The 25757-nt window shown below is 40.4% G+C and overlaps 1 long non-coding RNA gene across 1 annotated transcript in view; it reads left to right on the top strand.

Annotated features, from left to right (window-relative positions):
- The window catches only part of LOC142070753 (uncharacterized), a 37949-nt gene extending 18629 nt beyond the window's left edge, over positions 1-19320 (top strand). The window contains exons 2-4 of the long non-coding RNA XR_012666700.1: positions 4030-4065; positions 13636-13745; positions 18637-19320. This is a non-coding gene — a long non-coding RNA (uncharacterized LOC142070753). The remainder of the gene's footprint in view (positions 1-4029; positions 4066-13635; positions 13746-18636) is intronic.
- The last annotated feature ends 6437 nt before the right edge of the window (positions 19321-25757 follow it).

Genomic DNA, 25757 nt, shown 5'->3' with positions numbered 1-25757 from the left:
CAAAATTCAGAACCAGGTGAAATTTTCACGATTTCAGGTTTTGTTACAAACCACAGACTTGGTACAGATTCATTAACCTGCAGTAAGTATGGCTGCTGGGAGGAACTTACGGTTTTCGGTGGAAACCATCCTAAAACTGCAAATGCCACATTATTTTCCATAAAAGAGACAAAAAATGCAATTCTGACTGAGTTTTGCTTTGTTTTTTGGTGTTCGTTTAATGAAAGAACCACAAAACAAAGTTTGAGGACTAGGAAGAAGTGAACCCATGTAAACCAAACTCAGAAATGTGTCCATTTAACATCCTAGAGCCCAAACCACCAATATTCATATTGCTCTGAGTGTCTTCTTCCTAAGCCAATCACTAGAGGTCAACAATCACACACACCTGAATATGTGTGATTCCCTCCTATAGAGGACACTGGTGCACATAGACCTGTAAATTCATCTCTGCTCAAGAGAGGTCCAGGACGAGCAGGAACTATACAGAACAGGTCTAAGATACATATGCAGAACCATGTGGAGAAATGTGCAAATTTTTCACTATACCTAGTTCAAGTCAGGGATAATATTTTCTTGTATTCATGAGCAATATATTCCTTCACTGTAACAGGAAAAAGACAATATTTCTCTGAATCATAATAGATAACTGTCTTAAAATTATTATAGCAAAGAATATCTTCTCATTTACTGGATTTAAACATAAGTAGCTGTACTGCATACAATTTCATACATTCTACATTAGTTTATATTCCAGGCTATTTGCAACTCTCAGTTCTTTCGCAAATATACTAAGCCTACAGGGTCTACAAGCAATCATATGGTAAAGGTTAGAATAGTGTTTGGTTGTTGATTCCAAAATCTAGAATGCCAGTTACTTAATGAACCCTCTGGAGATGCACTCCCATGTGGAGCAGTTTGTGTCTGCGCTTGAGGAGGTTTAAATTAGTTATTTCTTAGAATAACTTGTGATGAAAGCCCTGCTACCAACTGCTTTTCTTGTCACTAGCTCTTCAGCGCAATAAACCAATTAGTTGCTGCTGCAGTAAGGGTAATTTCTTACTATTTTAAATGCATGTTAGGGATATAGAGCTCTTTGTGTGATTTGGGAGTCAGCATTTCCAGTTCATTATGATTGCAAATGAATGTATTTCTTCACAAAAGCAGTTTTGGTGTCAAAAAGGACTTGTTACTTCATGGTTAAAAAGTGGTAGCATAATAGAGTTTTTTTCTGATTCTTGAAAAGATGTTTTAACCATTCTGGGTTTTTAATGCTGTTTTCCAGAAGTACGCAGACCTCAATCACAAATGACCATCTCCTCCCACCCCAATTCTAAATTCTCATTTTCAAGAAATACTTAGATCAGATGTCTATAGTTCATAAGCTCATAAATGTTCAAAATCCCTCTTATAAAACTTATATCCACAAAATTGTTACTTATCCCTGCACAGAACTTAGATTGTGTCTTTTGATTTGCATAGATCTGTGCATGCCTTTGTGTCTTTGAAAGAAGTCATTATAAACTTGTTTCTGCCAAATTTGGAACCTTATGGTGCAAAGTGTTGTGTATCTCTTGGGAAGGTCTGATTACCCTTAGCCCCAAGTTGCTTGCTAAAAGAAATTCCCCATGTTCAATGCCATGCAAGATCTAACCCATAGCCAGTAATTAGCCCATGTTTGGGGTGTTTATATACCTATATACACTGTGACAGGGTCGGGCCAGATGGCTACAGGAGAGATCCTACTGGGATCCGGGAAGTGGGTGGGCAAAGCAAAGCCCACCTACTGCTAAAGGATTCCCCCCCCCCATCCTAAGAGGGGGATCCACAGGACCTGGAAACCAAATAAGGACGGGGGACAACTAATGAATAACAGGGACAGGAGTGTGGTCAAAGGGTCAAAAGAAGGGAACCGGATGGGGACACCGAGCAGAAAACCCCGGACAGCGCCCACTGCTCCTCAAAGGCATCAAGGGAGTCAGTGGATGCCACCCAGAGGAATTCTGCCTGGATACATGAATGGACGGAGGATCAGAAATAGGCTCCACAGTCACAGGATACTCCATCAGCCAACCTCCTCACTCTGGTTTTATAGATGGCCATTTTAACCAGGGCCAGGAGGTCCCGTGACTTTGTGGGGCCACAGATAGGGCGTGCATAAATAAGAAGGTGAGGGGAAAAATGCAACCAAAAACAAAACAAAATATTCTTGAGGAGCTGGACTAGGGGCTGCAGTCTGGCACACTCCAAGTATATGTGTGCCAGGGTTTCCCTCACGCTGCAAAAGGGGCAGGTGTCTGGGATGGGGTAAACCGTGCCAAGTACACGCCCATGCTTATGGTTCCATGAAGGAGCCACCAACTGATATCCCCGGCGGGCCTTGGGACCAGTGTGGAGTAGAGGCTGGACCACCGGGGCTCCTCACCCTCCAGAGGTGGCAGGAGATCCAGTCATTTTGTATTGGGGCAGGACGCAAGGGTGAGGACATAAAGGGTGTGGAGCACGAGCATGTGCAGATCGTGCAGCCGGCTCACGGTGAAGGGGCTGGGGGGGTCGGTTGGGTCCACAGGACAGGGGCCCGACGATAAGGGTCCGGAGGGCCTGGGGTGGAGGGTGGGCAGGATGCGCCCTCGTGCAGGACCCAGTCGAGGTGAACCCAAGCAGTGGGCGGCAAAGCGACCCTCACCTCCTGAAGTACGCTACAGGAGAGTGATAGAAGATAAATGTATTAGCCCCAGGTTAAATAGGTCCCTTTTCCCTGGGTAAGGTAACAGGGAAGGTTCCAGAACAATCAGGAACTTTCTGGAAACAATTAAGGCAGACAGGCTGATTAGAATACCTGCAGCCAATCAAGAAGCTGCTAGAATCAATTTAGGCAGGCTAATCAGGGCACTTGGGTTTAAAAAGGAGCTTATTTCAGTTTGTGGTGCGCGTGTGAGGAGGTGGGAGCAAGAGGCACTAGGAGCTGAGAGTGAGAAGGTGTACTGCTGGAGCCCTGAGGAGTACAAGCATTATCAGACACCAGGAGGAAGGTCCTATGGTGAGGATAAAGAAGGTGTTGGGAGGAGGCCATGGGGAAGTAGCCCAGGGAGTTGTAGCTGTCGCCCAGCTGTTCCAGGAGGCACTCTAGACACCTGCATTCCATAGGGCCCTTATCTGGAAGGAGCTACAAATATCAGTGAGGACAGAGAACTAATACCAAGGGTCTTAGAGCAACTAATGAACAGGAAGTCTAGGATACCTTTCCAGGAGCAGACCCTAGCTAATATCTCCATCCACACCAATTAAGAAATATATATTTAATATCAGTATGTCTCTGATTTGGCTGCCCTCTGGTTTAATGCCAGGAAACTTGCCACATAGAGCTTCTTTATTTCATGTATCTTTTCCTCCAAACCAAAAGGCTGAGGCCAAAGGGATTTGAGAATGGATTCAGACCTTCCTGGAGGAGTTCTGGATGACCTGGCAGCACCCATAGGTAACATACTTCCAAGCCTTTGAGGTGAGAAAAACATGGTTGTCTAGACCAGAACAGGAGAATTGGTGGCAATTCCACCAAGTCTGACTCAATGTTCGTAATGAAAAAAAAATATTTAAGTTACAATAAAGAATAAATCTATCCTGACTGGCTCACGGTCAAATCCATGAGAACAGAAGTGAGGGAGCCTCACTCACCCTCTATATGTAAGCAAGGTTGTTGCAGCAGATCATCAGATAATGACAGAACTGTTGGGAGACGTTTTGGATCAAGATTCATACATCTGGGACTAGTTTCTCTTCATCAACTCATTTGTTTGGGAATGTGTAGTCTGAAACACATAAGATCAGTCTCATCTCTGGCCTTCTGAAGGTAGATTATGCCCTGCTCAAGACATCATCAAAGTGGGGATAAAGGTGGCTCCTGCCTTGATGGAGGCTCTCCACTGGCACCTCCATACTTTTCCAAATAACCTAGATGCCAAAAGCAGACACAAAAGAAAAAGTGCAAAAATGAAAATGAGTCCCATTTCTCTCTTTCTTTCTTCACAGATTATGCCAACAGGAAGAGATTAAGGGGATGTGAAGGTAAGTATCATTCAGTTCCATTTAACAGAGAAATTCCTCTGGAGATTAGAACCTAAAGGTGATACATTTTTCTGGTGTGATGCCTCTAGAGATGTTGCAGGACCAAAATAGAGAAGAAACTCTGAGTCATTTTGTGAATGAGGAAGTAACAAGGGAAGAAACCCATAGCAGACCCACCCTCTGGTCCCACTATGATCATCCTTTTACTGAAAAGCATTAGGATTATCTATTTTAGGGCTTGCTTCCATTGAAGCTCCCTGTGCCTGTTTACCACTCTAAGAAGTCAAGTGTGAAGTCCTGAGCCCATGAGTCCACTGCAGTTGTTGTCCAATACAAACACTTTTGAAGGCATCACAGATATACTACTATTGGAGGGAATGGTAAAATCACCCTAATTTAGGAGGAAGCTGACCATCCACTAGAAGGGATACTTAGCACAATGACTTCATTGAGATAAGGCAGAGACAAGTCAAATCACTCTGCAGTGTTTTTACGTACCACAAATAGAAAAGGTCCCTGTTGACATAGGGTGCTCCTGTAAAGAAAGGACAACAAGAAGGGCTTGGTGAAGGGGAGTAGCTCCTCCTCTGGTTCCCACCATTGAAGGCAGTATGCTTTGGCTGCTGGACAATAGGGCATTTCTGTGATTAATACAGCTTCTCTCTGATGTTATCAAAATCCTTTCCAAATAATCTTGGTTCCTGAAGACATTGGAAAAGTCTCTCCTGCTGAGGACTTGTTCTTGCTCCAAAGTTCCAGCTGTGAAGTCAATTGGTCCTCTCTGTTGAGTGTAAGTGAGGTGAGGAACAGGCCTGTAGAACAGATACTACTATTTTTTGGTAGGAGCAAGGAGGGCTGATGAAGTCCTTAGATTGGTCAGGTGTCACTGCTCCTTAGTAAAGGAAACAGCAGATGAATGGTCAGCATAAGGAGAGTAAATCTTAGCCCTCCGCATCTCGTGATAGAGGGCGGTAGGTTGAAACAAAATCATCCCAATCTTTCAAATTACTGCTTGAAAAAGAATGGGAGTGGTGGACAATGCATGGGACTCTCACCCTTTCCAGAGTCATGCTTTAAAGGACTAGATGACCTCCTGAGGTCCCTTCCAACTCTGATATTCTATGATTCTATGATGACTCAGGTGGAGCAGTATATTTCCACCACTGGGAAAACCAGCTCACTCCAGCACAGTCTAGTGGGAGAAGAAGGACTGCAACCCTTCCCAGGGCTATGAGACTCAGGTCTGAGGCATCTGGCACTCATTACTCTCCCCACACTCTGAGCAGAAACACTAAACTAAACCCACAGAGTTCCTCCAGGATCAAAAGGGCAATAGATATGGTGCAGAAAGAAAAAGTATTGCTCCACAAGCAGTGCCACCTCTTTTGAAGTAGAGGATTAATCCTAAATACATTCAGAACACAAGATCTGAAAGGCAGGCTTAAAGGGACGAAATCTGTTCAAGGCCCACTCCTTTGCATGGTTAGAAATAGCTATTGGCTCTGCCGGGGTTTATCTGCCTTTTCTTTCACTTCTCTTTACTACTAACTTGCATTTTATAATGCCTTTCACCCTACTGATTGCTAAAATGGAATACAAATTTAACAATCTGATAAATAAACTATATACAGAGATTAGTTCATCTACCAATGAAATGCAGTCACCGCCGCAATTGCTTAAGAATGAAACAGTACTGCACACTAACCACAACTGGCATCAGTTTTTTCCCTTTTTGGTACATGGTGACATACAACTGTCTGCGAAAATGTGCCTTTTTAGGTTAGTACAGAGTTGTAGGCTCAAAACAGATTGAGAATTTGAGTCATACCTATCTGTATACCACCACTGTGAATAAGTGAAGCTCTAGGGGCCTGCCCACTCTATTCAGAGAGCTCCACTCTACTGACAGGCTACAATTTACAGATCTGCATAGGTTGATAAACCTGGGCCAAATATTGACCTAGAGGCTGTCTGGGTGCGGAACTTGGCCAGAAACACTGTGGCTTGGCCAGGTTTTGAACTTGCAGTGCAATAATAGAATTGGGAAGAGGAAAGATCACAAGAGTACCAACTAGTCTCTTCCCTGGAAATTGATTAAGTGACTCTGTCTCACCTACTGCTGTACATGACGTTGCAGTCACTGGAGATTTTGAAGGAGACAGTACCTCCTAACATCCCTGTGTAAGAGCAATCACTCCTTTGCTGAATGACAGCCAGGTAGTTGATGTGGCGGCCAAGTGGTTCCCTGCCAGTAGAGCAGAGAGTTATCACCCAGAAGTGGCAGGAACCCATTAAGCTAAAAGATGTCTTTCATGCCCATGGACAACTGGGAGTGGGGAAACACAGCAGGGCATGTCCCCTCTTCCAGTCTCCCACTCACAAGTGAAATTTCTGAGTTTGAGCTCCTGCATCCCTAGACCCATCGTTTCCCCTTTTAGGTCACTCCATGGACATTTTCTGTATCCCCAGGACTGTGTTAGCCTCTGTGATGCCTGCATAAAGGAGAAAGGGATGGAAGGGGCAGGGAGTTCATTGCATTAGCTTTCCATCTGCTTTGTAGCTCTTTGGGTCCAGACGATTCACTCTGCCTCAGTGCTACTGCACCAATCTAATTCTCCTCAAACAAGTTGGAGGCGGCCACTTTTGAAAATTTGGCCAACAGTAGCTAAATCGATCTACCTTTGGTTAGATCATGCCCTTTTGGAGAGAGTGAGGATTATAAATGTCGAAGACATGTAGAAGTACTGATGCCATTTGGGGAATTGAAGAATCTTGGCAGATCAACAGTTTATCATGGAGGCTGCTGGCAGCTCAGCTAACATACATATTATTCCAAATTTTGGAGCTCTGCAGTGAAGATCTGAGAGCAGATACCAGAGCTATGAATTTTATGCTGTGCTGTTGTCATATGGGTAGATGATGACACCAAATATTTGGTCTGGAACTGAGTCTGCTGCATATTTATGCATTCAGAATCTGAGCCCAAATGGAATGCTCAAATCATTTATGAATTTTTAGTAACCTTCCTACTGTAAATGTTTAAGTCTGTAGCTTGGTAATAAGATATTTGATAGCAGTACTCAAAAAGGCAGCACTTGAGAGTTATTAAAAAGTCTACAAAGCTTAAATGTTTTTAAGGGGGGAAAAATGATCTGGCCATCTTTCCTTCTCTCTTAGCATAACACAAAAGAGACAGCTAAATAGAGATGAGAACTCAATAGTTAGAAAAGTCAGTTTAAAACTTATACAAAGCAGAATGAAGGAATAGAATGCAATTTTATTTTAGTCCTAAATGAAGTATATTATTTGTTAGAGATTAAAGATGACCATGCTTGAAAAAAATTAAAAAGCTTGTAGGAAGCTCAGTAATGCATTGTTTTATGCTGCATCCCATTTGGTCTGTCATAATTTGTGGCACCCCCAGCAAATGTGATTTTAATAAAAATGTTGTTTATCAAAATTACTATTGTACTACAAAGAGAACTAATTTACTGTTTGTTTTAAATAATTGTAATAATTGATGGTGTGCAACAGATTTGTGTAAACTTGTAATATTGAGAAACCATCAAGAAGACACTATTTATTTTCCTTGTCTAATGTGCCATTGTGTTTCCAAGTTTGCAGTGCTGCAAATAAGAGTAATGTTTGATGGGGCACAGTGAATGGTTCCCTGGAGACCCCCAAAGGACAGCATGTGATAACTTTCAGGGCTACATTTATAGCAGCAAGATGTTCTTTAATGTTTGTGCGTAACTAATACAGACTAGGAAAAATGGTAACAAACTGTATAGAAAGGTATTTTGTCTTACTGCACTAATTTTAATTGGCTATTGTTTTCCTTCACTGATACAGTATTTTCTTCCCTTCAGTAAGATGCATAAATGCTTTACCTAGCATAATTATGCATATACATCCTTATTCCATTAGTATTCCTGGCTTTAATTATATTTATCATTTGGTGCACTGCATATTTATGCAACTCAGACAGTAATTTAGCAGTTTTTCATTTTCACACGTTTCCACTGTTTTTCTATAGATAAATTAGGAAAGCTGGGGAAATTGGTTACTGAAAATTGAAATGAGGACTGTAGAATCCATTTTGAGACCTGCCTTTTGGTGTTTACCTCAAAGCATGCTTCTGTGTGTTTGCCTGATTTACATTTAGAAATATCTAAGTGCAAATAGTAATCATACACCAAAGTAAACTGGACTATATGCAATTGCTTCCTCTGTTTCTTCTATTGCAGTTGCAATCCCATAGATTCCAATCTTGACAGGTAGCATAATTAGAAAATTCTCTTTGTCTTATTAAATGTGACTCTTCTCAATAGAATTCACTTCATTGCAGGCAAAGAACAGAAAATATACTTCAACTCTAAAATGGGAAATCAAGGGGGACTGTTTTATTTTTATCTGTCTTTGTGCAAGCGACATTATTATCAAAGGATATTGTAATGCTGAAAATGTACTTTTGGGATTTAAATCACGTATTAGCCTGGAAAGCAAAAAGTGCTGTAGGGCCCATGCAATATATTTTCTCATTAATCTGATTGAAAGATTATCCTTCCTATAGCTATGAAAAGTCTAATACCCATATATCCATCTTTCCTGCTAGTAAAATTCAGCTTTGTGCGAAGTCATTGTCTCTGGTGTCTGAGATCCTACACTCTTCTTCATTTCTCTCTATAAGCCTATCGGTATTAAAATAAATTCAGAACAGGCCGCCATTTCATGCACACATTTTGATTATTTTATAAGCTGCTGAGGAAAATGGAAGTATCAGCAAGTCATGCAGTTTTCTGGTAATGTAATGCTGTCATTACCTCAGTGGTCATGTGAAAAAGTTTAGCTATAATATCTTTGACAAATGTTCAGTGAGTCAAAACAGTGCATTTAAATGAAATGCAGATATGAATGAGCCATTATTACAATCACAACTCCAGCTTAGAAATTATTAAATATGAATATATCCACTTGCACAGTAACCTGACATTTGTAATACGTAACTAGCTGTGCATTTCTTCCCTCCTCCTTTCCTCCCCATCTTCCCCCCCCCAGATTCAGAATAAAGGAAGTCGTTTTGATCAGAGGCTGCACACAGTAATTGAAGACACTCCTGATGATTTCATGCAATCAGAGTGGCACATTATTTGTGATGAAAATTAAGTAAAGAAGGAAAGCAGATTTATAGGTTGTCTTGCTTATGGTCAACTGCAAAAAGATTAGCAATTCTATCCTAACCATCCCAACCACATACATATTTTTCCACATCGTAGATTTACTGAAATTTTCATATTACCTTAGTCATAGCTTGCAGTACCTCATGATTTTAAGCTTTTAATGAAACTACAGAAAATGTCTTAAACTGAATGATTTCTATTCTGAGCTCTTTGAGTGCTGATAGCATGAACAGTATAGATGGCTCCAGCCATAACTGTCACACAGATAATATTCTTTTATGCCTCAAGACACTAAGATGGTGCTGTAGATAACCAAAAGGAATAAGCTGCCACCATCACTAATCTGCAGCTTTGAAACACTATAGCTTTTGCATGGTTAAGAGAAGGTAAAATCACCTAGAAGTGTAATATAGGAGACATTTTTAAGCGAACATGGGACAGAGGACTAAAGATTTTCATATTTTGTAATTTACACCCACTGTGGATCAAAAGAACCATATTCCCCTTTTTGTGTGTTGATGTATAATTGAAAATGCAAAATAAACTGAAACCTTAGAAATCCCCCCCAACATGGCTTCTGCTAATGTAGTGAAGTTGAAATATGGGGAATAGTTAGCCTTATTGGTCTCTATAGAGCTTAACTTTCAAGATGTTTAGTATAGTCTTTCAGTTGGTATTACAATACAAGTAACAGATTCTGTCTGCGATTAATCTCCGTTTCAAGCTAGAGGAGTATAATTTCTGTTGATTATTTTTCAGTCCATAAAAGTTAATGCTATTGAAACTTTAATAAGAGACTGAGACTTTATTTATATATGTTTGTTGTATAACTAAGCATGTTTAACTAAATGTGTAAATCTATGTGGGGATATTTAGTGAATGAATAATGTGAAAATTTTGTGATGCCTCCTCCACTTCAGAGTGGAATTACCTACAAAAAGTCTTGTTTACTTGATTCTTTAAACATGTATCTGAGCAAAAGCTTTTTGATCATTCTGGCAGTATGCAATTATTTTTATCATCCCTCTTGTTTTCTATAGCGCCTCATGCATGGTCCCATTAAAACCTGAATGAGAATAAATAAATAAAAAATAAGGAACCAGAATCACTTATGGTTCCTAGATTTTAGATTTTTTTCCACACTCAGTTTAGAAATCCCTAATCAAAAATCCTATTGTTCTGAGAATACAGCCTGACATGAAAATGTCAGGGAGGCAGCGAAGGAAAAATGATGAACTAAACATCAGCTGAGTTGGACCCACGGCAGCGAAGGAAAAATGATGAACTAAACATCAGCTGAGTTGGACCCACTATAAAAACCATTTCCTGGTGGTACGTTTTTTAAAAGACTGCCGTATGCTTTCCAGGGAAAGAGAAATTCCACATGAAAGTCTCGAGCAATATGCACAATTTATTTTTATTGAACATGTGAACTATCAATACTAATCTGTTAATTTGTGCCCCAAAATACAATCATATTGTTGGGACAAAAACACAAAGCATGCAGGAAGCTATTAAATGCACAGCAGTATTTGAAATCGAACCACAGTGACTTGTTGTTATGGCATGCTGACATTATTGGTTCTTGTATATAGTTACATAATGATCTCTGAAACCAGCTTTAAAAACTATTCTATAAAACCAGTTAAGAGATGTCAAAACCAGGCTACATAGTAAACCTTTTAGTCCCATATGAAGCACTGCTTAAGATTCCTATATGTAAACAAAGAAACCAAAAGTTAAACCTGAAATACAATGATATTCTCTCCACCACAAAATATGTGTTGCACAATAGAGCATTTTGTGTTTTACAACTAATTAAAAATTGAAACTTAGTCCCTGACCTTGCCATGGGATTTACTAATGCAAACCCCTGGAGATTTCCACTGATTTCAGTGGGACTCTCTAAGTGAATGGGTCTGCATGAGCTGATCCTATTGTACAAGCAGGTCCTTAGTGATTAGGTGATCAAAAAATGATACACATCAGTGAAAATTCACTATTTTTAAGGAAATATTGAGGCAGGGAGGAAGCAACCCCTCAATTCTATGACAACTATGCCCATACCCCATCGTAAATATACTGTACCAATATTAATTTTGGAATGATTTTAAACACCTAGTTCACTACAGGACATGCTATTTCACACAAAAACATGCAAAACCTCACTTTTGGCTCCAAAGCATTTTTCGTAGAGGTTTTTTTTTCTTTTGTTTTTTAATTTTCTCTTGGCATGTTATGTCATGGTTGTCTGTAACAGTTCATGGAAGAGAAAATAGAAGATATACCATCATCTGATAGCCTAAAAGAAGGATATAGGTCTATTAGAATAGTTTTGTGTTCTGAAAGATAACTTAAAAATTTGAGATCTTGTATTTGTTAAAAAAATAAGGGATTCTAAAATATCTACAAACTTTAAAAAAAACAGTTTAAATTACTGTATATTTTCAGCTCTTAAATAAAGATAGTATCATACTATAGACATAGAATTATAATGTCCAAATTGTGTGTGTGTACGAATATGTATACAAATACACAATGCAATTGCAGCATTAATGTTTTTGTTTGTATTCTGGTTCTAAGAAGCTCCTTGCACTGTGCCCCTCTCTTCCCCTGGCCCAGAGCAATTTACTCCTACCATAAGTATGAATAATTGGTTGTGGATGAATGATCTATGCATGGAGTCTTTGCATACTGGTTGTTGCTGTATAATGGAGCATACAATTCTCTGTGATACCACTGTCCCTCCTCCCTGGTTTTAGTAGTGGACGGCATAGGAGTGGCATCGCCTTCATATTTCAAAGGGCCAAAATCAGGGTAGTGAACTTCTGCCTCATGAAGTTTCTTGCTGGCTGTGGTTTGCTGGCTTTATCCCTATTTGCAGCCAGCCAGGATCTGGATCTGCATATGCACTATTTTGGTATGTTTTGGGAGTCAGATAAAATGGCATATAGAAATAGAACTGCCACAGCAAAGCTTATTATTGCTCTTCCTCTGAAAGCACCTGCTGCTGCAATTGTTATAAGTAAAACTGATGCATCTGCCTTGTATGCTGCTGTTTTGCTTTTGCAGCTCAAGGCAATATACATGAGAAATTGTGAAGCTGGATTCTCATGGGCTACAACAAGGAAGCCTGATCTTAGTACTTAAATGACCTAACTGCTAATGAAACCACAAAGCAATACCTACTAATTGTACCAACTGTATGTCACTGGACCCTGGTTTACAATCATCTACAGAACAAGAAGACCCTGTAACCCATCACTTGTTGCCTGTGAAAAAGATGCTGAAAAAGCATCAGGGTGAGAAAAAGAAGTTTCTGTTCAGACAGAGGTGCTAGTGCTATTCCTTCAAAGTTCAGCGCAGTCAAGTCAACCGCTCAACTTCACTCTTAGTCAATGACTCACAAAAGAGATGTTTTCTACACAGGTCAGAGCAGAAAAAGTTTTAGAAAGAAAGAAAGAAAGAAAGAAAGAAAGAAAGAAAGAAAGAAAGAAAGAAAGAAAGAAAGAAAGAAAGAAAGATAAATAGGCAGCAGAGTTCCAGTGGAACAGTTACGGTGGAATTGCGTAGAGACAAAAAAAAAAAATAGCACTCACGCATAAAAATCAATTGTGCTATCTCCGGTTAAGCACCAGAATTATCTGCTTAAGATACTATATTCACAATTTCACTTGCATGAAGATTCTTGAAATTTCAGAGGATACTTTCCAATCCATTATTACTGCTACCCACTAGAAGGAATGGCATGCAATATTTAAAATATCTCTAAAACATTACAGGTGCTATATGAAATTTCCCAAGGAGTTTCATCATATAATTTTATCACTATACTGGAATTAACACAATACTAACATTGTACATATTGGAAATGTAAGTACTGCATATTTGAACTCATTTCTCAGTGCTAGCATTATGTCAAGTATTACAGTCTGATATTCTATGCACTAGTAAAACAAAGATAAATAAGCCAGATGGTAAATATAAGGTTATGAAAAATATGACTGCACAGCTCATCAGTTATATGTCATTTTGCTACTTTAAAACTTAGAATGCTTATATAGTGTAGACTATAAATACTGAAGCTGAATTTTTAAAAAGGGCAGATACATTTATGACCAATAATAACATTTGTAGTTATATTGCAAAAATAAGGTTGATCAGATCTCATGCTTCAGGGCATAAACTGATCATTGAAAAAGGTCAGGAATTAATTTTTCTGCACACATACAGCTTTTTTGGTTTGGACATGAGGTTTTGTTGTTGTTTGCACTTTACTTTTTTCCGATGCAAGAAGGATTCATCAGAAGCTGAGTACTAGACTTGATTCATTCAAATCGTATGCATCTTTCTTAAACAAGTTTCAGAATATAATTTTCTTTATCCACAGGAATCAATGAAAACTATGATTTGGCTAAACAACTTATCAATCATTGCAACTGTCTCCCAGTTAATGTGCAGCTACATTTGGACGGTAACACCTCTTCACCAGTCAAAATGGTATCCACACCCTACCTTTTGACATTATGAAATATCAGTAATTAATTTATTAATAAATACAGTGTTCTGGAACTGTAAAAATATTAAGTTACAGTAGGTTGCCAGTGTATGAGAGCAAGGCCTTTTTTTTGTCTTCTTTACAGGCAGAACTGACACAAATGACTGTTATAGGCAGAGCTTGTGCATATGCATTATGGTATAGATTTAAATTATGTGATCACATTCTGCATTTTCCACATGACTTCAGGGAATTAATCAGATTTTGCAGTGAATTAAGCTGTTATCCATAGGACCTTGCCTTATTTGTTGCAGAAGTTGGGAGGTGGGTACTGAATGAGACACAGGACTCTAGGGACAGAAAAGACAGTCTTTGATGTTAAGGCAGTTGTATGCCATCCTACACAATTGGATTCTATCCCTGTTTCTACCACAAAGTACCTGTGTGATGCTGGGCAAGTCATTTAAACCAAACTTTTCACAGTCAGCTACAAATTGTGTGTTTCTCATTTTCTGGTTTCCCATTTTGAGACACCGCGGGTCTGATCGGCAAAAGAACTGAGCACTCACAACCGCAGCTGAAGTGCTCTGAACATATCACTTATTGTAAAAATACGAAGTACTCTAGAAAATTGGGCCCTAGGTGTCTCAAGCTGAGCAGCCAAAACTGGTGTACATATTTGACAATTTTGATGTTAATCATAGAATCATAAAATCATAGACTATCAGGGTTAGAAGGGACCTCAGGAGGTCATCTAGTCCAACCCCCTGCTCAAAGCAGGAGCAATCCCCAACTAAATCATCCCAGCCAGGGCTTTGTCAAGCCTGATCTTAAAAACTTCTAAGGAAAGAGATTCCACCACTTCCCTAGGTAACCCATTCCAGTGCTTCACCACCCTCCTAGTGAAATTTTTTTTCCTAACATCCAACCTAAACCTCCCCCACTGCAACTTGAGACCATTACTCCTCGTTCTGTCATCTGGTACCACTGAGAACAGTCTAGATCCATCCTCTTTGTAACCCCCTTTCAGGCAGTTGAAAGCAGCTATCAAATTCCCCCTCATTCTTCTCTTCTGCAGTCTAAACAATCCCAGTTCCCTCAGCTTCTCCTCATAAGTCATGTGTTCCAGTCCCCTAATCATTTTTGTTTCCCTCTGGTGAATGCTTTCCAATTTTTCCACATCCTTCTTGTAGTGTTGGGCCCAAAACTGGACACAGAACTCCAGATGAGGCCTCACCAATGCCAAATAGAGGGGAATGATTATGTCCCTCGATCTGCTGGCAACGCTCCTACTTATATAGCCTAAAATGCCATTAGCCTTCTTGGCAACAAGGGCACACTGTTGACTCATATCCAGCTTCTTGTCCACTATAACCCCTAGGTCTTTTTCTGCAGAACTGCTGCCTAGCCATTCCCCTCATCCACAGAGCTAGTTATCTCATCATAGAAGGCTTAGATTAGTCAGGCATGACTTGCCCTTGGTGAATCCATGCAGACTGTTCCTGATCACTTTTCTCTCCTCTAAATGCTTCAAAATTGATTCCTTGAGGACCTGCTCCATGATTTTTCCAGGGACTGAGGTGAGGCTGACTGGCCTGTAGTTCCCAGGATCCTCCTTCTTCCTTTTTAAAAGTTGGGCACTACATTAGCCTTTTTCCAGTCATTCAGGACCTCCCCCAATCACCATGAGTTTTCAAAGATAATGGCCAATGGCTCTGCAATCACATCTGCCAACTCCTTTAGCACCCTTGGATGCAGTGCATCTCTCTGTGCATCAGTTACAAGCTGTATAATGGGGATAACAATACTTCCCTACACCACCGGGGAGCTTCATGAAGCATTCAGATATTCTTTCATCTTTGTGAAGGATTCATGTACTACCATGATATTCACTATGGAAAAGGCCATGAGGAAATTCATAATTCTGTATTCAGTGCAGGGTTTGGATGATAAACAAGGCTCTGATCTGCAGATTCAGTGAGGAAGATAAAAGAAATATTAAATTGTTTCCCATTCCTTGTTATCTTGTGCACTGAATAAGGCAAGAGTGTTATGGAAAAATAGGGTGTGATCACATACTCTTAATTCATAGGCACATGAGAGCCAAATTAAGGTTGCACAGACAACCTTAATTCTGGCATTTCCTAATCTTTGAGTACTTGTCTTAACAACTTTAACATTCTTTCGACAGTGAGGAAGGTTTTCCCCCTTGGAAAAGATCAGAAAAGAAATCCTATTGGGAAAAACAAAATGAGTACCCAATCCTCAGAGGATGTAAATCAACATCGCTCCCCTGAAATCAATGGGGCTAAACTGATTTACATCAGCTAAGGATCCAGCCCTGTCAGTAGTTTTACATTATACAATATGGTAACTTTAGTCTTTTAAACCTCAAATACTGTGTATGAAACCATTGCTAAAATGAAGTAAACTATCAGATTTCCAAAATGGCTATTTTATTTCCTGAACATGTTCCTAGATCAGGTGTATGGAGTAATAACTTGAGCAGGGGAAGCCTCACAAACAGGTATACAGGTGTGTTGAATATATGGGCTACTCTCATGCCAAACCTTCCATCTGTAGGTTTATTCTCTTCTATTATTAAACATTCTCAGGATCACTTGAACCTGCCCTGCCTGGTTCCCACTTGGAGCTTTTTTACCCAGATTCTCAAAGGTATTTAAGTGCCTACCTCTCATTTATTTCAATGGGAGTTAGGCACCTAATTACCTTTGAGAAGCTGAGCCTTTGTTGTCCAAGAAATGTTGTTGCTCAGGCTGCTTAATTCTGTCTGGGGAACATTTGCGAACTAGAGGAGTTCCACTGCAAAGCCTAGTCAGGTTAACCAGCATTGCAGGCAAAACTAAGCTGGCATTCATCTAGTGAAAATCTCTCTGCAGAATCCAGCAAACCTTCAATTAGGTGAGAGGATAGTTTAATGTTTTGAATGCTTGTTGTTCTGATTAGAGTATGCAGTGAAATCACATCAAGACTCAAAACCTGGGAAAACAACATCAGGAGGAAAGTCACCTGTCCTGTTGTTTTCATATGTATTTACTTTAAAAATTATATCTATGGATCAGTTTACAATAGAATATGAAAACATATGCACAATATAAGCTCCAGAGCACTTAGGGTGGGATACACAAAAGGAGTTAAGTGTTGCAGTGCTGAGTATCATGACACGTGACTTTTAGGCACCTAGATAATCATAGTAACAACACTATGATCCACAAAGCCAAGTTAGGCGCCTATGCTAACGAACAGGGAGAGATAGTCACCTTAGAATGTGATCCACAAAAGCCAGCACTCCAGGTGAGGATCTGCCTATGCTAGCCAGAGGGAGATCAGAGGAGTGTGAGTTAAGTCCGCCCCTTTCTAAGAGATAGGTGCCTAGGGCTATGTCTACGCTATTGCCAGATTGACGCTCTGGTGATCGAAGCACCAGGGGTTGATTTAGCAGGTCTAGTAAAGACCCACTAAATCGACCACAGATCGTTCTCTGGTCAAGCCTGGTACTCCAGCTGAATGAGAAGAGTAAGGTAAGTCGACGGGAGAGTGTCTCCCGTCAACACAGCGTGGTGTAGACACCGCAGTAAATCGACCTAAGCTACGTCGACTCCAGCTAAGTTATTCATGTATCTGGAGTTGCATAACTTAGGTCGACTTACCACATTAGTGTAGACATAGCCTTAGTCTGGGCTGCGGGGAGGTACCTATCTCTGCTTAGCAATCCACCCACAGGAATCAGCTGCCTAGAGTCAGGCAGTTTATGTGCCTATGCTGCTTTTTGAGGGAATGAGTTAAGTACATGCCCCACTGCAAACAAAATGGTGGCAGTGGTGCCACTACCCCCACCTTATAACTTAACAGTGGAATAGTCTTTGGGTGTGAGGTGAGAGATCCCGGATCCAATCCCCCTGGTCCAACCACTCTTTCATTATGTATACAAAATAGAACAGGTTCAACAGGAGAGATTGAGGAAGCCTCCCTCCACCCTCGCCAACAGAATATCCCATAGCTCAGTGGTTAGAGAACTCTCCTGAGAGGCAGGAGACCCCTGTTCAAATCCTTTCTATTCCTCTGGCAGAGAAATGGCAACTGAACCTATGTGTACAACAGCCCAGGTCAGTGCTCTAACCACTGGGCTAAAAGTTATCGAATGGGCACCCCACAGTCTCCTCTGGCCAGATTTTGAGTGGGACCCAATCTTTTTGGTGTCCTCTGAGCACACCTGTCAGATCGGGTCCCGCACATGAGTTTGGCAGCCAAATGCCTTTCCCTGGTTTGTGAATTGTTCTGGGTCTTAAGTGGGAGATAGGTGTCTGGATGCTTAGAGTGAAGCAGCAGAGTATGCACCCAGAGGCAGAAACGTTCGTGCCTAGGGAACTTTTAGTACTACAACTTAGGCATTGAGTGAGTTTAGGCAGGGTTTGGAGGGAGTTTTGTGGATCATAGTGGAGCCAAATCTGGGATTTAGATGTCTAAGTCTGGGGTTTAGGTGCCAAAGTACTTTTGTGGATCCCACCCAATCTTGAGAGATGGTAAATACCCTCAACTTCCATTATACCCAATGGCAATTGAGGGTGCTTACTTTGCAGGATTGGGCTATTAGTGAGGAAATTTCATACATTATGAATGTCTCTGGAATTAGCTGAACACACGTAAGACTATATAATATTTGCAGATATGAAATAGATGGAGAAAGTGTCATAGAAAAAATGATATTTTACCAAGGTTTTGGTGAATGAACAATATCCCAAGTAAGAGTCCTAAAGACCAACTCAATCACAGTTTGTGATTATAATAGAAAATTAGTTAAGAAGCAGAGATTGCTATGCATAGATATCAATATATTCTGAAACTGTACGATGTGCTGTTGGTTGTTGACAGGTCCATGCCTGACCCCGGCTGCACACCGGATGGAACTCAGGGGCAGGTTGTCAGATATTTGTCCTGCATTTTGGGGGGTCCCCATGCCACCGCATGGTTTCTTTCATGGTAAATCCGTTCATGGATGAGGTGACTTTTCAGAAGTCTTAAAAGAGCAACACTCCAATGCGGAAACTATAGAACCCGAACCACCAAAAAAGAAAATCAGCCTTCTGCTGGTGACATCTGACTCAGATGATGAAAGTGAATATGTGTTGGTCCGCACTACTTTGGATCGTTATCGAGCAGATCATCAGCATGGATGCATATCTTCTGGAATGGTGGTTGAAGCATGAAGGGACATACAAATCTTTAGTGCATCTGGCATGTAAATATCTTGCGATGCTGGCTACAACAATGCCATGCAAACACCTATTCTCACTTTCAGGTGACATTGTAAATAAGAAGCGAGCAGCATTATCTCCTGTAAATGTAAACAAACTTGTTTGTCTTAGCGATTGGCTGAACAAGAAGTAGGACAGAGTGGACATCTAGGCTGTAAAGTTTTACATAGTTTTATTTTTGAATGCAATGGTTTTTTTCACATAATTCTACATTTGTAAGTTCAACTTCCATGATAAAGAGATTGCATTACAATACTTGTCTGAGGTGAATTGAAAAATACTATTTCTTTTGTTTTTTACAGCACAAATATTTGTAATCAAAAATAAATATAAAGTGAGCACTGTTCACCTTGTATTCTGTGTTGTAATTGAAATCAATATATTTGAAAATGTAGAAAACATCCAAAAATATTTAAATAAATGGTATTCTATCATTGTTTAACAGTGTGATTAATCATGATTAATTTTTTTTAATTGGTTTACAGCCCTAGAAAAAGGCTTTCTTTCTTTTGCAAGCCAAAACTATTTGGTCACACAATGATTATATGCAATTTCTGATAATAAATCCCTGTTAATATTTGGGACAGAGGAAGGAATTGAAGGTGTTTAAAAATTGGACCTTCTTCCCTCACAAAAAAAATACCCTAAACTGGTGGCATGATTATTTTTATTATTGGTACTTTCTTTGCCTATAATAATGAATTATGCTATCACCTATTTATAGGATAGTCTGCATTTCTGCTTTTCCTCCCGGGGCCACAGTGGTATTGATCCATCTCCTAAAAAGTACTTCATGAAACTGAATTAATTTTCTTGAACAATATATAAGAATTAATGGTTTACCTATGTCTATGATAGTGAGTTATGAAGATAACTTATACTGTATGTTTCATATTGAATTCCACCCATTAGATTTGTTAAGGTGGAAATGCCATATGATTTCACTTAGAGGCTTATAAATACATAGCATTTTCTGACCCAGTTAAACCAAGCTTTAGTCACAAAAGCAGCACTGATTAATATAAAGAAACATAATTCACTTTCAACAACAAAACCCTAAGAGAAGAGTAATCTTGCAGAGACCTCATCTTCAGTAATAGACATTTCTTTGCATGTTTATTGCAGTGTTTTTGTAGCCTTGTTGGTCCCAGTATGTCTTTGTATGTTTATGGAATTTGTCAGGATAACAATCAGAAGAGAAGGTATATACTGAGCAGCTACATTGCATGCTTCCCCACAATGATCTGTTAGTTTATCAAAACGTGACCTGGGAAGGATGACCTTTAGGAATGAAGGGTTGTTTAGTCCTCATGCCTATTCACAGTTTGGATTCTTTGTTGAGACTAGCAACACAGATGCTAGTTGTAATGGGTTGTCTTGTCCACTAAGCTCTGGACTGAAAGCAGAGGCCACCAAACAGGTGTTAGGTAGTGCACCTCCTAACCTGAGCTGGATTTGATCTATCATTTAGAATTGAAAGTCTCCATGCTTATTCCCAAATCCCGAAGCCAGGTGATCTAACAGTTCTTATGATGGAAATCAAGCAATGGTCATTGACTATCTCCTCAATGCAAAGATACACACTTAAATGAAGAAACAACCTAATATAGGGCAAAAACCTAATATAAATCTCAAAGGGTAGAGGAGTCTTTTATGATGGGTGAAAACTTTAAAGGAAGCAGGTTTCATATGTTTGTAAGTCTCCTAAGGAGGGAATCCTCTCAACGAAGTGATAATCCTTAAAAAATGAGAACTCATCTAAAACAGGAAATTCTATAATGGGAGCATCTCCCCCCTCAGCAATCTGTTGCTCTTTAAAATGAAAATCACATATAACAAATTCTCTTGGGATATAATGTGTCTATCAGTATTAAAATTATGACTAAGGAACAGCTTCTCCCAACCCAAGCCTATATTCAGCCTTTTCTAGGAAATGCTAAATTTACTGGAGGGGTACAACTACAAAAATAGACTCTAGAAGTATACAGGCCTGCATCTAGCTAACTGTACCTGTAGCTAAAAGACTGGTCAATATTAGGGAATGCCCTATTGACCTATCTTGCTGGTAACTACAAAAATCTAAATCTGACTGGGTCAAAGACAGAACATATACCAGCAATTTGAGTAGTATACTATAAATCATGTTGAGTGACTGCCAAAACCTCCCAGTAAAACTGTATGGCGGAGTATTTTGTATAATGGTATGCAAATAAAAACAGCAAGGCAACCTAAGTGGGAAGGCCTGTATCTGGCCATTTTGGCAGCAATCCTATGTCACCCACTGTCACCTTGATATTTCTAAAGCAATTTTCTTGAAGACAAAAATATAAATGCTATATTTATTTTTAAACCATTTCTGTTTACTCTTTTATGGCTTCAACTCCTTTGGGAGTACTGTTATATACAAATTGTAAATTTATCTGATATAAATAAAGGTCAGTATTTCTGAGGCAATTTTTTTCCCTTGTTCTTTTTGTGAAATTAAATATTTTGGCAAGTGAATAGGATCATATAGGGTATCTCATCTTCGAGGAAAATCTTGTGAGCAACCAATCTTTCCAGCACAAAAATGTTGAAAGTGAAGAAATTTCAAATGATCTTCTTGAGATATCAAACATATAGAGCTTTGTCAGTGTATAAAAAGTCTCCAAGCAAGAAGTTTCACTTTAGTAGAGTAAGGTAAGTGTCACGTCAATTAATAATTCAGTAATATTCCTTCACCTACTTCACAACAAACTACTGTTTTCCCACATCTTTTGCAAGAAAACAGGCAATGGAAGGATGATTTATTACTTCATTCAGATAACTGGAAGTCATCCTATTCTTAAGTCTCTTTGTCTTTTATTGCAGTATTTTGATAGTTGATCCTATTGTATAATCAGTAACTACAGTTGGTACTACAGCTGAATGTTCAACTTGCTTAGTCTCACTGTCTTGATTTCATGGTGAGATTGTGATGAGCAGCTCCTATTTACCCTTCAGCTCAGCATTAAGACAATTGCATAATAAGCCACAATCAATGAGGACCCTTAAAGTTTGCCACTTTATTTTCAGATGTTATTGTTTCTAAACACAAATCTTGCCATCAATTTGGGCTAACACACATAAAGTGGTATTCAGAGCAGAAAGGAGATTTGTTTGTAGGCATGAAATCTTAAATTTGATTAATCTTAGTTAATAGGCATTTTATAAAAAGCATACATTTTCTAGTCCAACAGCAGGTTAACATGCAGGGAGATCTGTATTTAATTTAATAAAAAAGTAAACAATGGATCATTAGTTCACATTTCACATTTTACTCTTTTTGTTTATTTTATTGGTTGCTCTTGATTCTCATAGCCTTGTTGAGGCTTGCCTGACAGAAAATATGCTATATGTGTGAGCCAAACCACAGTCAAATGATTCTGCCTAACCCTGAGAGTCCCAGCCATTTCTTTTCATATTTTATAATAAGATAGGACATGTCAATTTAAACAAAATACACAATATTTGCTGACTACAGTAAAAAGCAGATATTAAAATAATGCGTTGCTGTTAAGAATAGATAATTGAGCATGCAGAACCGGTAGGTGCTATCTGGCACAGCAAATGCAATAAGTAAAACTAATGTCTGGTTAACAAGAGGTGCTAATGTAGATAACATTTGGTATGTAGAGTGTTATACTCTCTAAGTTTGACTGTTTACGGGGAATCTATTAAATAAATATGTTTATTCTTCAAATCTTAGAGTAGGTGCAGCAAATATTAAATAGTTTTGGCTGTAGAAAGCACGGCAAAAACACTGGTAGTTATTCTTTTTGGACAATACAGAATTTTTATTAAAAGTCTTGTTCTCATTAGTGGACTCTTCTTTCCAAATTGAACCCCGTCAAGCCACAACCTCTTCTCTCTACTTGCCACAGAAAGAACATGATGCTTCCCAGAGGTATCCAGAGCTGTGAGGCACCATGTTACCACTTGCCCTTAGCATGGGGAAGCCATGTCTGTGTCTGCCAGGGGTCAGCTCCCCAACTCCAATAGCCATGGGCAACACAAGCATTCCCCTGTAGGCCTATATAGGCCCCGCTCTCTCTTTACAGGTTAGTGATAGGCACATTCCAACCCCTGAGCCCTCCAAGCAACTCCCTGGAGTGTCCAGCTCCTGTTCCATTGGACACTCATATTAATCACATATTCACTGCTTCTAATGAAACAAGATACCCCAGCTTACCAGTTTTACCTCAGATCACCTTGACACACACACACTTGAATATGTTTATAGTGTAAACAAATAAAAGCTTATTTATCAAACTATAGAGATCCAAGTGATGACAGGTAGAAGTATGGGAAACAAATTGTCACATAACACACATTTTGGAACCTAGATACTTTCATGTCTTATAGAACAAAATCCTTCCAGTGTTTTACTGCCAGGCTTGGCTGTGAGCTTCCTATCCTGAGACAAGTCACACTATCAGCTTGTCTTGGTGAAAGTCCCCATGTGTTTTTTTGCACCTCCAGATATATCAGAACAATCCCTTTTATTCATAAACATGATGTCCCCTGATGGTTGTTTTTTCCTGTATACACCTCTCTTGTATTTTCATAATCTCTTACTCAGCATCTAGCTTAGTGTGCAAAAAGGCATTCATTGTGAGACACACAATAGACGATGACCAGGGAGAGAGATAAGTCTCTGTTATCCCCTGCCTGAAAGGAGTCTGTCCAAGATATGTCATGTCCTGGTTGCCAACCTTAGGACCATAATTTTAAATAAAGAGACAACCCATTAAATATTATCCATACATACATTTTGCAATGATTATGATGACCAGTGGGCTACTGACTCTTGGTAGAGACCTCACGTGCACCTTTTAGTGAATTATTATGCATATATCCAACCCAGAGGAGCCCTGTAAAATCCTATGCACCCCCTGTGCCCTCTGCCAGTTGGTATCAAGACGTTTCTGGGTCACAAAGAATAAATCAGGTCACAGCTTTTACTAAAAAACATAGTACAAAAATTTCACTGTGAACAAACATCAGACCTCCTTGAAGAGCAATTTTACTGTAATATACCAATTGAAATCCCAGTCCAGCATCCTTTGCAAGCCAAATGAGTTACAGGCTCTCTCAATATCCTATTTTTCTAAGCATACCAGCCTTGTTTACTTTTATAGACAGGCAAAGTAATTACATCTGCCAATTTCACCTATTAAGAAGGAGGTCACAAATGTAGATCATCAGTTGGGACAAGAATGAGTTAGCACTTACACCGATTCCATTCTCTCTCTGTCTAAAAGTATTTTCCACACCAATCCCTCTAGTACCTAAGAACCTCACTTTCTATATTGTTTTAACCACATCACATTCATGTACCAGTGGAATCTCCTGTTAGAGTCTCCCTTCATGCTAAGATGATTCTAAAGTGTGTGATACAGCATGGCCAGAGGGCAGCAGGAGAGTGTTGGTTTTGTTTTTTTTGCAGCAGGAGAGTGTTTTTATTTGCATAACACACTTACAAAACAAAAACAACAGCATATGCAATGTGTAACACAGCAACCAATCACAATTGTTTTCTCATTAGTTTCAGGGGAAGGAAGTGTTCAAGCTTGCCTGGGCCCAGGGCGGGGGGCTTCCTCGACTCTCGTGGTCGTCCACCCTTCCGAGTTACCTAGTGGCCTAAAGCGAGGGGGCTTCATTGACTCTCAAGGTCTGCCACCACCTCGAGTTACCTGGCGCCATGCCCAGTGTCACCAACAATTCCCTCCTTTGAAAGCACCCAACAAGAGCGGCAGGCTGTGGGGTGGACAATCCGGGGGGGGGGCACGTGCACCCACGTGTGAAAGGACCCCTCTAAGGTGGTGGTGTCTGCAGCAGCAATGGCTGGGGCTGGGGTCCCTTACTCTCTCCCCCATCATAGGGTCAAACAAAGGGAACCGGACGGGGACACTGAGCAGAGAACCCCAGACAGCACCCACCGCTGCTCAAAAGCATCAAGGGAGTCGGTGGACGCCACCCAGAGGAACTCCGCCCGGATACGTGAACGGACCGAGGATCGGAAAACGGCCCCACAGTCACAGGAAACTCCATTGGCCAACCTCCTCTCTCTGGTTTTATAGATGGCCGTTTCAGCCAGGGCCAGGAGGAGGTTAACTAGGAGCTCCCGCAACTTTGTGAGGCCACGGATGGGGAGTGCATAAATAAAAAGGTGAGGGGAAAATTGCAACCAAAAACATAATAGAAGATTTGTGAGGAGCCGGAATAGGGGCTGCAGCCTGGTGCACTCCAAATATACGTGCGCCAGGGTTTCCCTCACACCACAAAAGGGACAAGTATCTGGGATGGGGGTGAGCCGTGCCAAGTACGTGCCCGTGCTCACAGCTCTGTGAAGGAGCCGCCAACTGATGTCCCCGATGGGCCTCAGAACCAAGGTGCTGGTCCACCAGGGCTGCTCACCCTCCAAAGGTGGCAGAAGGTCTCGCCACTTTGTGTCGGGGCGGGATGCTAGGGTGAGGGCGTGAAGGGTGTGGAGCACGAGCGTGTATAGATGTTTCCTTGGTGCAGTTTGGAAGCATACCAGCTGCAGTTCATGCAGCCGGCTCGCAGTAAACGGGTGAGGGGGTCGATTGGGTCTACGGGGCAGGGGTCCAATTAAAAGGTCCAGCGGGTCTGGGGTAGAGGGTGGGCGGGGCGTGCCCTCGAGCAGGACCCGGTGGAGGTAAGCTTGAGCAGCGGGTGGCAAAGTGGCCTTCACCT

Source organism: Caretta caretta, chromosome 2 (assembly GCF_965140235.1).
Source record: "Caretta caretta isolate rCarCar2 chromosome 2, rCarCar1.hap1, whole genome shotgun sequence".
Taxonomy (NCBI): Eukaryota; Metazoa; Chordata; order Testudines; family Cheloniidae; genus Caretta; species Caretta caretta.
This window is presented reverse-complemented; position numbering and strand designations above follow the sequence as displayed.